Consider the following 14,542-nt stretch of genomic DNA (forward strand, 5'->3'; position numbering starts at 1 on the left):
TTTGTCTCAGATCTTCCTTTAGCCTTGTTCTTCTTTCGAGAGTTCCCTTGTGCTGCCTCAGTTGGATCTCCTTCACTTGACAGGGGGGTACCCGAGCAGCGACCCTCCCCAGCTCTAGCCCAACTTCTACTTACCTGGCAGGTGAGATACTATGATCATGTAGGTGCTTCTCCCAGGGCAAGGCTCACCCATTGCACTCTGGGTGTGCTGCTCCTGCGATTTCCCCAAATGTGGGAAACTTGACTGCATAATTTGTGTTTCCCCTGGTCGGCTCTCGTATAATTCAGATCTCTTTGTCTCAGGTCTCTCTCCAGCCTAGTTTGCTGTCTGTTTCAACTTCTCTTTTCTTGAGCCGCTCCCTTCTATGCCCTTGCGCACTATCCTGACTTCTCCCGTCTGCTTACTTTGTGCCTTCCAATGCACAATGCAAACTACAGGTAGTGCTGCAGGGCCCACACCCTTTTACTTGCCGTTCAGAGCAGCTCTGGAGCTGTTACAGTGCCCAGCTGCTGCAATAAATCAGCTTGAATGCTTGAGGGGATGGGGCATGGCCAACATGAGCCCCACACCAAAGGAGGGTGGGGTGTTTAATGCGAACTAGGGGTCATCCAAGCACCGCAAAAGGCCGCCATGCCCTGCACGCCCCTTTTCTCTTTTCATATGCAGATGAGGGTTGAAGCCAACTTTGACCCACTGCTTGGATGACATCACCATATGCAAATCCGTCTTCTGCAGAACTTCCCCCAGGAATGCTTGCACTAGTTGTTGCATTTGGTTTGTTGTTTGGGGGTGCTTCAGTATTAGGCAGCCTTCTGCCCTCCCATGTTCATCTGAAAATATGTGTTCTCCCTGCAGTTGTTGTCCCCAGATGAGAGTTCCCTTGTGCTGCCTCAGTTGAATCTCCTTTACTTGACAGAGATGTGCATGAGCAGCGGCCCTCCCCAGCCCTATCCCAAATCATACTTATTTTGCATAGGAGATACCATGGTCATGAAGATTACTCTCCCAGGGTGAGGTTCATTCATTGCATTCTGGGTATGCTGACCCCTGTGATTTCCCCAAATGTGGGAAACGCGACTGCTTTATTTGTTGGTAGTGGGGGACTGTGTTTGTGTTTTCCTCTAATCTCTGGTAAAAGTCAGATTTCTTTGTTTCAGATCTTCCTCTAGCCTTGTTCTTCTTTCGAGAGTTTCCTTGTGCTGCCTCAGTTGGATCTCCTTCACTTGACAGGGGGGTGCCCGAGCAGCGACCCTCCCCAGCTCTAGCCCAACTCCTACTTACCTGCCAGGTGAGATACTATGATCATGAAGGTGCTTCTCCCAGGGCAAGGCTCACCCATTGCACTCTGGGTGTGCTGCCCCTGCGATTTCCCCAAATGTGGGAAACTTGACTGCATAATTTGTGTTTCCCCTGGTCAGGTCTCGTATAATTCAGATCTCTTTGTCTCAGGTCTCTCTCCAGCCTAGTTTGCTGTCTGTTTCCACTTCTCTTTTCTTGAGCCGCTCCCTTCTATGCCCTTGCGCACTATCCTGACTTCTCCTCCTTTCTGCTTACTTTGTGCCTTCCAACGCACAATGCGAACTACAGGTAGTGCTGCAGGGCCCACACCCTTTTACTTGCCTTACAGAGCAGCTCTGGAGCTGTTACAGTGCCCAGCTGCTGCAAGAAATCAGCTTGAATGCTTCAGGGGCTGGGGCATAGCCAACATGAGCCCTACACCGAAGGAGGGTGGAGGTGTTTAATGCAAACTAGGGGTCAGCCAAGTGCCGCAAAAGGCCACCATGCCCTGCACGCCCCTTTTCTCTTTTCATATGCAGACGAGGGTTGAAGCCAACTTTGACCCACTGCTTGGATGACATCACCATATGCAAATCTATCTGCTGCAGGCCTTCCCCCAGGAATGCTTGCACTAGTTGTTGCATTTGGTTTGTTGTTTGGGGGTGCTTCAGTATTAGGCAGCCTTCTGCCCTCCCATGTTCATCTGAAAATATGTGTTCTCCCTGCAGTTGTTGTCCCCAGATGAGAGTTCCCTTGTGCTGCCTCAGTTGAATCTCCTTTACTTGACAGAGATGTGCCTGAGCAGCGGCCCTCCCCAGCCATATCCCAAATCATACTTATTTTGCATAGGAGATACCATTGTTATGAAGATTGTTCTCCCAGGGTGCGGTTCATTCATTGCACTCTGGGTATGCTGACCCCTGTGATTTCCCCAAATGTGGGAAACTCGACTGCATTATTTGTGGTAGTGGTGGACTGTGTTTGTGCTTTCCTCTGGTCAGCTCTGGTAAAAGTCAGATTTCTTTGTCTCAGATCTTCCTCTAGCCTTGTTCTTCTTTCGAGAGTTCCTTTGTGCTGCCTCAGTTGGATCTCCTTCACTTGACAGGGGGGTGCCCGAGCAGCGACCCTCCCCAGCTCTAGCCCAACTCCTACTTACCTGCCAGGTGAGATACTATGATCATGAAGGTGCTTCTCCCAGGGCAAGGCTCACCCATTGCACTCTGGGTGTGCTGCTCCTGCGATTTCCCCAAATGTGGGAAACTTGACTGCATAATTTGTGTTTCCCCTGGTCAGGTCTCGTATAATTCAGATCTCTTTGTCTCAGGTCTCTCTCCAGCCTAGTTTGCTGTCTGTTTCCACTTCTCTTTTCTTCAGCAGCTCCCTTCTATGCCCTTGCGCACTATCCTGACTTCTCCTCCTTTCTGCTTACTTTGTGCCTTCCAACGCACAATGCGAACTACAGGTAGTGCTGCAGGGCCCACACCCTTTTACTTGCCTTACAGAGCAGCTCTGGAGCTGTTACAGTGCCCAGCTGCTGCAAGAAATCAGCTTGAATGCTTCAGGGGCTGGGGCATAGCCAACATGAGCCCCACACCGACGGAGGGTGGAGGTGTTTAATGCGAACTAGGGGTCATCCAAGTGCCGCAAAAGGCCGCCATGCCCTGCACGCCCCTTTTCTCTTTTCATATGCAGACGAGGGTTGAAGCCAACTTTGACCCACTGCTTGGATGACATCGCCATATGCAAATCCATCTGCTGCAGGCCTTCCCCCAGGAATGCTTGCACTAGTTGTTGCATTTGGTTTGTTGTTTGGGGGTGCTTCAGTATTAGGCAGCCTTCTGCCCTCCCATGTTCATCTGAAAATATGTGTTCTCCCTGCAGTTGTTGTCCCCAGATGAGAGTTCCCTTGTGCTGCCTCAGTTGAATCTCCTTTACTTGACAGAGATGTGCCTGAGCAGCGGCCCTCCCCAGCCCTATCCCAAATCATACTTATTTTGCATAGGAGATACCATGGTCATGAAGACTGTTCTCCCAGGGTGCGGTTCATTCATTGCATTCTGGGTATGCTGACCCCTGTGATTTCCCCAAATGTGGGAAACTCGACTGCATTATTTAATGCGAACTAGGGGTCATCCAAGCACCGCAAAAGGCCGCCATGCCCTGCATACCCCTTTTCTCTTTTCATAAGCAGACGAGGTTTGAAGCCAACTTTGACCCACTGCTTGGATGACATCACTTGCTGCCTTTCCAATGAAGCAAGTTTAATTTAATAATAGGTGAAAAACCATCCCTACAAAGGTGTTAATCAGATACTTGGCTTTGTGGACACTTTTCAGAGCACAAATTTGTTAGCATAAAAATAAAGCCAGAAAATGAAGAGCTGTTTAATCACTCAATTGGATTTTTCTGCCAGCATATTTCTTTTTCTCTGCAACCCACTGCTAAATTGTGCTTCGTGGCTGTTTTTTTTATAAAATCACTTAATCAAATCTAACTCTGATTACATCAGAGAAGGCCAGGTACCCTACACCATAAGAGGTGGTTTGAAATTTTTACTTGTCTACTTAAAGATCACCAAAATCTGATAACGAGGTCAATTACGTCCCTAGGTGGGATTGAACCACCAACCTTTTGGTTAACAACTGAACACGCTAACTGTTTGCGCCTCAGAGACACTTTGCGAAAGTACATACTGACAAAGGTTAATAAGCATTCATCTAGAACGTTTCCTAGAAAAACTTTAAAAAGTCAATAATCTGGAGAGTTTTTGTAAGATGTTCCTTCCATCAACCAATGAAGAAACACATTGGTACTTTCCCATGATGAGTGAGTGCTTCAGGATCTCTTGCACTTACATGTGCAGCAAAGGACTACAATGGAAGCATGCTGGGCCTATAACCCAGAGGTAGGCAGATTGCAACTGTCCTCTGCTATATGCATTTTTTTTGTTAATTAAAGTAATCCAAAACTGGGATTGATATTTTGGCTCTTTTATTTTTACTTAAAGTACAATAACTTTTACCGTTTTAATTTGTTTTAATAGTATATTGACAGTATTGTTTTCTTTCAAAAATCCACTTAATTTTCTTTACCCTATTATTAAAATGGTAATTGACAAAAACAAACTACATTGTCACCAGAAGAGCAATACAAAATGTACAAGTGATATATTAAAATCATCTTTTCAGCTTGAATTTCAATGATGCATTGAGGTAACGATTTTGTGAGAAACATCTTCACCCTTAAATAAAGATTTTCTTAATTCCCTACCTGTGTGCTAATTAGATATCACCTTGTTTTCACATTAAACAGACTTCCACATGAGAAAGCAGCAAGGATGCAGTGGCGTTAATGTTTCCTGGTGTCAACCTGTATTATTTCAGTAGACATTGAAATGAGGATGCATCTTGCTGCCTTTCCAATGAAGCAAGTTTAATTTAGTAATAGGTTAAAAACCATGCCTACAAAGGTGTTAATTAGAGACTTGGCTTTGTGGACACTTTTCAGAGAACAAATTTGTTAGCATAAAAATAAAGCCAGAAAATGAAGAGCTGTTTAATCACTCAATTGGATTTTTCTGCCAGCATTTTTCTTTTTCTCTGCAACCCACTGCTAAATTGTGCTTCCTAGCTGTTTTTTATAAAATCACTTAAATCTAATTCTGATTACATCAGAGAAGGCCGGGTACCCTACACCATAAGAGGGGGTTTGAAATTTTGACTTGTCTACTTAAAGATCACCAAAATCTGATAACAAGGTCTATTACGTCCCTGGGTGGGATTGAATCACCAACCTTTAGGTTAATAGCCATACACACTAACTGATTGCGCCACAGCGACACTTTGCAAAAGTACATACTGACAAAGGCTAATAAGCATTCATCTAGAACGTTTCCTAGAAAAACTTTAAAAAGTCAATAATCTGGAGAATTTTTGTAAGAAACACATTGGTACATTCCCATGATGAGTGAGTGCTTCAGGATCTCTTGCACTTACATAGGCTATTAACCAAAAGGTTCCCACCCAGTGATGTAATTGACCTTGTGATCAGATTTTGGTGATCTTTAAGTAGACAAGTCAAAATTTCAAACCCCCTCTTATGGTGTAGGGTACCTAGCCTTCTCTGACGTAATCAGAGTTAGATTTAATTAAGGTGCGCAAGGGCATAGAAGGGAGCGGTTTAAGAAAAGAGAAGTGGAAACAGACAGCAAACTAGGCTGGAGAGAGACCTGAGACAAAGAGATCTGAATTATACGAGAGCCGACCAGGGGAAACACAAATTATGCAGTCAAGTTTCCCACATTTGGGGAAATCGCAGGAGCAGCACACCCAGAGTGCAATGGGTGAGCCTTTCCCTGGGAGAAGCACCTTCATGATCATAGTATCTCACCTGGCAGGTAAGTAGGAGTTGGGCTAGTGCTGGGGAGGGTCGCTGCTCGGGTACCCCCCTGTCAAGTGAAGGAGATCCAACTGAGGCAGCACAAGGGAACTCTCGAAAGAAGAACAAGGCTAGAGGAAGATCTGAGACAAAGAAATCTGACTTTTACCAGAGCTGACCAGAGGAAAGCACAAACACAGTCCCCCACTACCACCAGGAAACATTAACGCCACTGCATCCTTGCTGCTTTCTCATGTGGAAGTCTATTTAATGTGAAAACAAGGTGATATCTAATTAGCACACAAAAAAGAAACTTAAGTGAATTTTTGAAAGAAAACAATACTGTCAATATACTATTAAAACAAATTAAAATGGTAAAAGTTATTGTACTTTAAGTAAAAATAAAAGAGCAAAAATATCAATCCCAGTTTTGGATTACTTTAATTAACAAAAAAAATGCATATAGCAGAGGATAGTTTCAATCTTTCTACCTCTGGGTTATGGGCCCAGCATGCTTCCATTGCAGTACTCTGCTGCACATGTAAGTGCAAGAGATCCTGAAGCACTCACTCATCATGGGAAAGTACCAATGTGTTTCTTCATTGGTTGATGGCAGAAACATCTTACAAAAACACTCCAGATTATTGACTTTTTAAAGTTTTTCTAGGAAACGTTCTAGATGATTGTTTATTAGCCTTTGTCAGTATGTAATTTTGCAAAGTGTCGCTGTGGCGCAATCAGTTAGTGTGTATGGCTATTAACCAAAAGGTTGGTGGTTCAATCCCACCCAGGGATGTAATTGACTTTGTTATCAGATTTTGGTGATCTTTAAGTAGACAAGTCAAAATTTCAAACCCCCTGTTATGGTGTTAGGTATTTAGACTTCTCTGATGTAATCAGAGTTAGATTTGATTCAGTGATTTTATAAAAACAGCTAGGAAGCACAATTTAGCAGTGGGTTGCAGAGAAAAAGAAATATGCTGGCAAAAAAATCCAATTGAGTGATTAAACAGCTCTTGGATGGTTTTTCACCTATTACTAAATTAAACTTGCTTCATTGGAAAGGCAGCAAGATGCATCCTCATTTCAATATCTACTGAAATAATACAGGTTGACACCAGGAAACATTAACGCCACTGCATCCTTGCTGCTTTCTCATGTGGAAGTCTGTTTAATGTGAAAACAAGGTGATATCTAATTAGCACACAGGTAAGGAATTAAGAAAATCTTTATTAAAGGGTGAAGATGTTTCTCACAAAATCGTTGCCCCAATGCATCATTGAAATTCAAGCTGGAAAGATGATTTTAATATATCACTTGTACATTTTGTATTGCTCTTCTGGTGACAATGTAGTTTGTTTTTGTCAATTACCATTTTAATAATCGGGTAAAGAAAATTAATTGGATTTTTGAAAGAAAACAATACTGTCAATATACTATTAAAACAAATTAAAATGGTAAAAGTTATTGTACTTTAAGTAAAAATAAAAGAGCAAAAATATCAATCCCAGTTTTGGATTACTTTAATTAACAAAAAAAAATGCATATAGCAGAGGATAGTTTCAATCTGCCTACCTCTGGGTTATGGACCCAGCATGCTTCCATTACAGTACTCTGCTGCACATGTAAGTGCAAGAGGTCCTGAAGCACTCACTTATCATGGGAAAGTTCCAATGTGTTTCTTCATTGGTTGATGGAAGAAACATCTTACAAAAACTCTCCACATTATTGACTTTTTAAAATGTTTCTAGGAAACGTTCTAGATGAATGCTTATTAGCCTTTGTCAGTATGTACTTTTGCAAAGTGTCGCTGTGGCGCAATCAGTCTGTGTGTATGGTTATTAACCAAAAGGTTGGTGGTTCAATCCCACCCAGGGACTTAATTGACCTTGTTATCAGATTTTGGTGATCTTTAAGTAGACAAGTCAAAATTTCAAACCCCCTGTTATGGTGTAGGGTACCTGGCCTTCTCTGATGTAATCAGAGTTAGATTTGATTTAGTGATTTTATAAAAACAGCTAGGAAGCACAATTTAGCAGTGAGTTGCAGAGAAAAAGAAATATGCTGGCAAAAAAATCCAATTGAGTGATTAAACAGCTCTTCATTTTCTGGCTTTATTTTTATGCTAACAAATTTGTTCTCTGAAAAGTGTCCACAAAGCCAAGTCTCTGATTAACATCTTTGTAGGGATGGTTTTTCACCTATTACTAAATTAAACTTGCTTCATTGGAAAGGCAGCAAGATGCATCCTCATTTCAATGTCTACTGAAATAATACAGGTTGACACCAGGAAACATTAACGCCACTGCATCCTTGCTGCTTTCGCATGTGGAAGTCTGTTTAATGTGAAAACAAGGTGATATCTAATTAGCACACAGGTAAGGAATTAAGAAAATCTTTATTTAAGGGTGAAGATGTTTCTCACAAAATCGTTGCCCCAATGCATCATTGAAATTCAAGCTGGAAAGATGATTTTAATATATCACTTGTACATTTTGTATTGCTCTTCTGGTGACAATGTAGTTTGTTTTTGTCAATTACCATTATAATAATAGGGTAAAGAAAATTAAGTGGATTTTTGAAAGAAAACAATACTGTCAATATACTATTAAAACAAATTAAAATGGTAAAAGTTATTGTACTTTAAGTAAAAATAAAAGAGCAAAAATATCAATCCCAGTTTTGGATTACTTTAATTAACAATAAAAAATGCATATAGCAGAGGATAGTTTCAATCTGCCTACCTCTGGGTTATGAGCCCAGCATGTTTCCAATGCAGTACTCTGCTGCACATGTAAGTGCAAGAGATCCTGAAGCACTCACTCATCATGGGAAAGTACCAATGTGTTTCTTCGTTGGTTGATGGAAGAAACATCTTACAAAAACTCTCCAGATTATTGACTTTTTAAAGTTTTTCTAGGAAACGTTCTAGATGAATGCTTATTAGCCTTTGTCAGTATGTAAGTTTGCAAAGTGTCTCTGTGGCGCAATCTGTTAGTGTGTTTTGTTAGTAATCAAAGGGTTGGTGGTTCAATCCCACCCAGGGATGTAATTGACCTTGTTATCAGATTTTGGTGATCTTTAAGTAGACAAGTCAAAATTTCAAACCCCCTCTTATGGTGTAGGGTACCTGGCCTTCTCTGATGTAATCAGAGTTAGATTTGATTAAGTGATTTTATAAAAAAAACAGCTAGGAAGCACAATTTAGCAGTGGGTTGCAGAGAAAAAGAAATATGCTGACAGAAAAATCCAATTGAGTGATTAAACAGCTCTTCATTTTCTGGCTTTATTTTTATGCTAACTAATTTGTTCTCTGAAAAGTGTCCACAAAGCCAAGTGTCTGATTAACATCTTTGTAGGGATAGTTTTTCACCTATTACTAAATTAAACTTGCTTCATTGGAAAGGCAGCAAGATGCATCCTCATTTCAATATCTACGGAAATAATACAGGTTGACACCAGGAAACATTAACGCCACTGCATCTTTGCTGTTTTCTCATGTGGAAGTCTGTTTAATGTGAAAACAAGGTGATATCTAATTAGCACACAGGTAAGGAATTAAGAAAATCTTTATTTAAGGGTGAAGATGTTTCTCACAAAATCGTTGCCCCAATGCATCATTGAAATTCAAGCTGGAAAGATGATTTTAATATATCACTTGTACATTTTGTATTGCTCTTCTGGTGACAATGTAGTTTGTTTTTGTCAATTACCATTATAATAATAGGGTAAAGAAAATTAAGTGGATTTTTGAAAGAAAACAATACTGTCAATATACTATTAAAACAAATTAAAATGGTAAAAGTTATTGTACTTTAAGTAAAAATAAAAGAGCAAAAATATCAATCCCAGTTTTGGATTACTTTAATTAACAATAAAAAATGCATATAGCAGAGGATAGTTTCAATCTGCCTACCTCTGGGTTATGGGCCCAGCATGTTTCCAATGCAGTACTCTGCTGCACATGTAAGTGCAAGAGATCCTGAAGCACTCACTCATCATGGGAAAGTACCAATGTGTTTCTTCGTTGGTTGATGGAAGAAACATCTTACAAAAACTCTCCAGATTATTGACTTTTTAAAGTTTTTCTAGGAAACGTTCTAGATGAATGCTTATTAGCCTTTGTCAGTATGTAAGTTTGCAAAGTGTCTCTGTGGCGCAATCGGTTAGTGTGTTTGGTTATTAATCAAAGGGTTGGTGGTTCAATCCCACCCAGGGATGTAATTGACCTTGTTATCAGATTTTGGTGATCTTTAAGTAGACAAGTCAAAATTTCAAACCCCCTCTTATGGTGTAGGGTACCTGGCCTTCTCTGATGTAATCAGAGTTAGATTTGATTAAGTGATTTTATAAAAAAAACAGCTAGGAAGCACAATTTAGCAGTGGGTTGCAGAGAAAAAGAAATATGCTGGCAGAAAAATCCAATTGAGTGATTAAACAGCTCTTCATTTTCTGGCTTTATTTTTATGCTAACTAATTTGTTCTCTGAAAAGTGTCCACAAAGCCAAGTATCTGATTAACATCTTTGTAGGGATGGTTTTTCACCTATTACTAAATTAAACTTGCTTCATTGGAAAGGCAGCAAGATGCATCCTCATTTCAATATCTACGGAAATAATACAGGTTGACACCAGGAAACATTAACGCCACTGCATCTTTGCTGTTTTCTCATGTGGAAGTCTGTTTAATGTGAAAACAAGGTGATATCTAATTAGCACACAGGTAAGGAATTAAGAAAATCTTTATTTAAGGGTGAAGATGTTTCTCACAAAATCGTTGCCCCAATGCATCATTGAAATTCAAGCTGGAAAGATGATTTTAATATATCACGTGTACATTTTGTATTGCTCTTCTGGTGACAATGTAGTTTGTTTTTGTCAATTACCATTTTAATAATCGGGTAAAGAAAATTAATTGGATTTTTGAAAGAAAACAATACTGTCAATATACTATTAAAACAAATTAAAATGGTAAAAGTTATTGTACTTTAAGTAAAAATAAAAGAGCACAAATATCAATCCCAGTTTTGGATTACTTTAATTAACAAAAAAAATGCATATAGCAGAGGATAGTTTCAATCTGCCTACCTCTGGGTTATGGACCCAGCATGCTTCCATTACAGTACTCTGCTGCACATGTAAGTGCAAGAGATCCTGAAGCACTCACTCCTCATGGGAAAGTACCAATGTGTTTCTTCATTGGTTGATGGAAGAAACATCTTACAAAAACTCTCCAGATTATTGACTATTTAAAGTTTTTATAGGAAACGTTCTAGATGAATGCTTATTAGCCTTTGTCAGTAAGTACTTTTGCAAAGTGTCGCTGTGGCGCAATCAGTTAGTGTGTACGGCTGTTAACCAAAAGGTTGGTGGTTCAATCCCACCCAGGGACGTAATTGACCTTGTTATCAGATTTTGTTGATCTTTAAGTAGACAAGTCAAAATTTCGAAAACCCCTGTTATGGTGTAGGGTACCTGGCCTTCTCTGATGTAATCAGAGTTAGATTTGATTCAGTGATTTTATAAAAACAGCTAGGAAGCACAATTTAGCAGTGGGTTGCAGAGAAAAAGAAATATGCTGGCAAAAAAATCCAATTGAGTGATTAAACAGCTCTTAATTTTCTGGCTTTATTTTTATGCTAACAAATTTGTTCTCTGAAAAGTGTCCACAAAGCCAAGTATCTGATTAACATCTTTGTAGGGATGGTTTTTCACCTATTACTAAATTATACTTGCTTCATTGGAAAGGCAGCAAGATGCATCCTCATTTTAATATCTACTGAAATAATACAGGTTGACACCAGGAAACATTAATGCCACTGCATCCTTGCTACTTTCTCATGTGGAAGTCTGTTTAATGTGAAAACAAGGTGATATCTAATTAGCACACAGGTAAGGAATTAAGAAAATCTTTATTTAAGGGTGAAGATGTTTCTCACAAAATCGTTGCCCCAATGCATCATTGAAATTCAAGCTGGAAAGATGATTTTAATATATCACTTGTACATTTTGTATTGCTCTTCTGGTGACAATGTAGTTTGCTTTTGTCAATTACCATTTTAATAATCGGGTAAAGAAAATTAATTGGATTTTTGAAAGAAAACAATACTGTCAATATACTATTAAAACAAATTAAAATGGTAAAAGTTAATGTACTTTAAGTAAAAATAAAAGAGCAAAAATATCAATCCCAGTTTTGGATTACTTTAATTAACAAAAAAAAATGCATATAGCAGAGGACAGTTTCAATCTGCCTACCTCTGGGTTATGGACCCAGCATGCTTCCATTACAGTACTCTGCTGCACATGTAAGTGCAAGAGATCCTGAAGCACTCACTCATCATGGGAAAGTACCAATGTGTTTCTTCATTGGTTGATGGAAGAAACATCTTACAAAAACTCTCCACATTATTGACTTTTTAAAATGTTTCTAGGAATCGTTCTAGATGAATGCTTATTAGCCTTTGTCAGTAAGTACTTTTGCAAAGTGTCACTGTGGCGCAATCAGTTAGTGTGTAAGGATATTAACCAAAAAGTTGGTGGTTCAATCCCACCCAGGGACTTAATTGACCTTGTTATAAGATTTTGGTGATCTTTAAGTAGACAAGTCAAAATTTCAAACCCCCTGTTATGGTGCAGGGTACCTGGCCTTCTCTGATGTAATCAGAGTTAGATTTGATTCAGTGATTTTATAAAAACAGCTAGGAAGCACAATTTAGCAGTGGGTTGCAGAGAAAAATAAATATGCTGGCAGAAAAATCAAATTGAGTGATTAAACAGCTCTTCATTTTCTGGCTTTATTTTTATGCTAACTAATTTGTTCTCTGAAAAGTGTCCACAAAGCCAAGTATCTGATTAACATATTTGTAGGGATGGTTTTTCACCTATTACTAAATTAAACTTGCTTCATTGGAAAGGCAGCAAGATGCATCCTCATTTCAATATCTACTGAAATAATACAGGTTGACACCAGGAAACATTAACGCCACTGCATCCTTGCTGCTTTCTCATGTGGAAGTCTGTTTAATGTGAAAACAAGGTGATATCTAATTAGCACACAGGTAAGGAATTAAGAAAATCTTTATTTAAGGGTGAAGATGTTTCTCACAAAATCGTTGCCCCAATGCATCATTGAAATTCAAGCTGGAAAGATGATTTTAATATATCACTTGTACATTTTGTATTGCTCTTCTGGTGACAATGTAGTTTGTTTTTGTCAATTACCATTTTAATAATCGGGTAAAGAAAATTAATTGGATTTTTGAAAGAAAACAATACTGTCAATATACTATTAAAACAAATTAAAATGGTGAAAGTTATTGTACTTTAAGTAAAAATAAAAGCTAAAATATCAATCCCAGTTTTGGATTACTTTAATGAACAAAAAAAAAAATGCATATAGCAAAGGATAGTTTCAATCTGCCTACCTCTGGGTTATGGGCCCAGCATGCTTTCATTGCAGTACTCTGCTGCACATGTAAGTGCAAGAGATCCTGAAGCACTCACTCATCATGCGAAAGTACCAATGTGTTTCTTCATTGGTTGCTGGAAGAAACATCTTACAAAAACTCTCCAGATTATTGATTTTTTAAAGTTTTTCTAGGAAACGTTCTAGATGAATGCTTATTAGTCTTTGTCAGTATGTACTTTTTGCAAAGTGTCTCTGTGGTGCAATCGGTTAGTGTGTTCAGCTATTAATCAAAAGGTTGGTGGTTCAATCCCACCCAGGGACATAATTGATCTTGTGATCAGATTTTGGTGATATTTAAGTAGACAAGTCAAAATTGCAAACCCCCTCTTATGGTGTAGGGTACCTGGCCTTCTCTGATGTAATCAGAGTTAGATTTGATTAAGTGATTTTATAAAAAAACAGCTAGGAAGCACAATTTAGCAGTGGGTTGCAGAGAAAAAGAAATATGCTGGCAGAAAAATCCAATTGAGTGATTAAACAGCTCTTCATTTTCTGGCTTTATTTTTATGCTAACTAATTTGTTCTCTGAAAAGTGTCCACAAAGCCAAGTGTCTGATTAACATCTTTGTAGGGATGGTTTTTCACCTATTACTAAATTAAACTTGCTTCATTGGAAAGGCAGCAAGATGCATCCTCATTTCAATATCTACGGAAATAATACAGATTGACACCAGGAAACATTAACGCCACTGCATCTTTGCTGTTTTCTCATGTGGAAGTCTGTTTAATGTGAAAACAAGGTGATATCTAATTAGCACACAGGTAAGGAATTAAGAAAATCTTTATTTAAGGGTGAAGATGTTTCTCACAAAATCGTTGCCCCAATGCATCATTGAAATTCAAGCTGGAAAGATGATTTTAATATATCACTTGTACATTTTGTATTGCTCTTCTGGTGACAATGTAGTTTGTTTTTGTCAATTACCATTTTAATAATCGGGTAAAGAAAATTAATTGGATTTTTGAAAGAAAACAATACTGTCAATATACTATTAAAACAAATTAAAATGGTAAAAGTTATTGTACTTTAAGTAAAAATAAAAGAGCACAAATATCAATCCCAGTTTTGGATTACTTTAATTAACAAAAAAAATGCATATAGCAGAGGATAGTTTCAATCTGCCTACCTCTGGGTTATGGACCCAGCATGCTTCCATTACAGTACTCTGCTGCACATGTAAGTGCAAGAGATCCTGAAGCACTCACTCATCATGGGAAAGTACCAATGTGTTTCTTCATTGGTTGATGGAAGAAACATCTTACAAAAACTCTCCAGATTATTGACTATTTAAAGTTTTTATAGGAAACGTTCTAGATGAATGCTTATTAGCCTTTGTCAGTAAGTACTTTTGCAAAGTGTCGCTGTGGCGCAATCAGTTAGTGTGTACGGCTATTAACCAAAATGTTGGTGGTTCAA

At 38.9% G+C, this 14,542-nt stretch overlaps 6 non-coding genes and 1 pseudogene across 6 annotated transcripts; 6 read left to right on the top strand and 1 right to left on the bottom strand.

Annotated features, from left to right (window-relative positions):
* Positions 1-126: 126 nt before the first annotated feature.
* Positions 127-289, top strand: LOC135045673 (U1 spliceosomal RNA). The gene has a single exon (XR_010238088.1). It is a non-coding gene; the product is annotated as a U1 spliceosomal RNA (small nuclear RNA).
* A 670-nt stretch (positions 290-959) lies between these two features.
* Positions 960-1,124, top strand: LOC135045679 (U1 spliceosomal RNA). The gene has a single exon (XR_010238095.1). It is a non-coding gene; the product is annotated as a U1 spliceosomal RNA (small nuclear RNA).
* A 149-nt stretch (positions 1,125-1,273) lies between these two features.
* On the top strand, positions 1,274-1,436 carry LOC135045675 (U1 spliceosomal RNA). The gene has a single exon (XR_010238090.1). It is a non-coding gene; the product is annotated as a U1 spliceosomal RNA (small nuclear RNA).
* A 674-nt stretch (positions 1,437-2,110) lies between these two features.
* LOC135045659 (U1 spliceosomal RNA) lies at positions 2,111-2,274 on the top strand. The gene has a single exon (XR_010238074.1). It is a non-coding gene; the product is annotated as a U1 spliceosomal RNA (small nuclear RNA).
* Positions 2,275-2,426: 152 nt separating this feature from the next.
* LOC135045676 (U1 spliceosomal RNA) lies at positions 2,427-2,589 on the top strand. The gene has a single exon (XR_010238091.1). It is a non-coding gene; the product is annotated as a U1 spliceosomal RNA (small nuclear RNA).
* Positions 2,590-3,263: 674 nt separating this feature from the next.
* LOC135045602 (U1 spliceosomal RNA) lies at positions 3,264-3,442 on the top strand (annotated as a pseudogene).
* Positions 3,443-5,519: 2,077 nt separating this feature from the next.
* On the bottom strand, positions 5,520-5,682 carry LOC135045678 (U1 spliceosomal RNA). The gene has a single exon (XR_010238094.1). It is a non-coding gene; the product is annotated as a U1 spliceosomal RNA (small nuclear RNA).
* Positions 5,683-14,542: the final 8,860 nt, after the last annotated feature.

This window comes from Pseudophryne corroboree, unplaced genomic scaffold, assembly GCF_028390025.1.
Source record: "Pseudophryne corroboree isolate aPseCor3 unplaced genomic scaffold, aPseCor3.hap2 scaffold_911, whole genome shotgun sequence".
Classification (NCBI taxonomy): Eukaryota; Metazoa; Chordata; class Amphibia; order Anura; family Myobatrachidae; genus Pseudophryne; species Pseudophryne corroboree.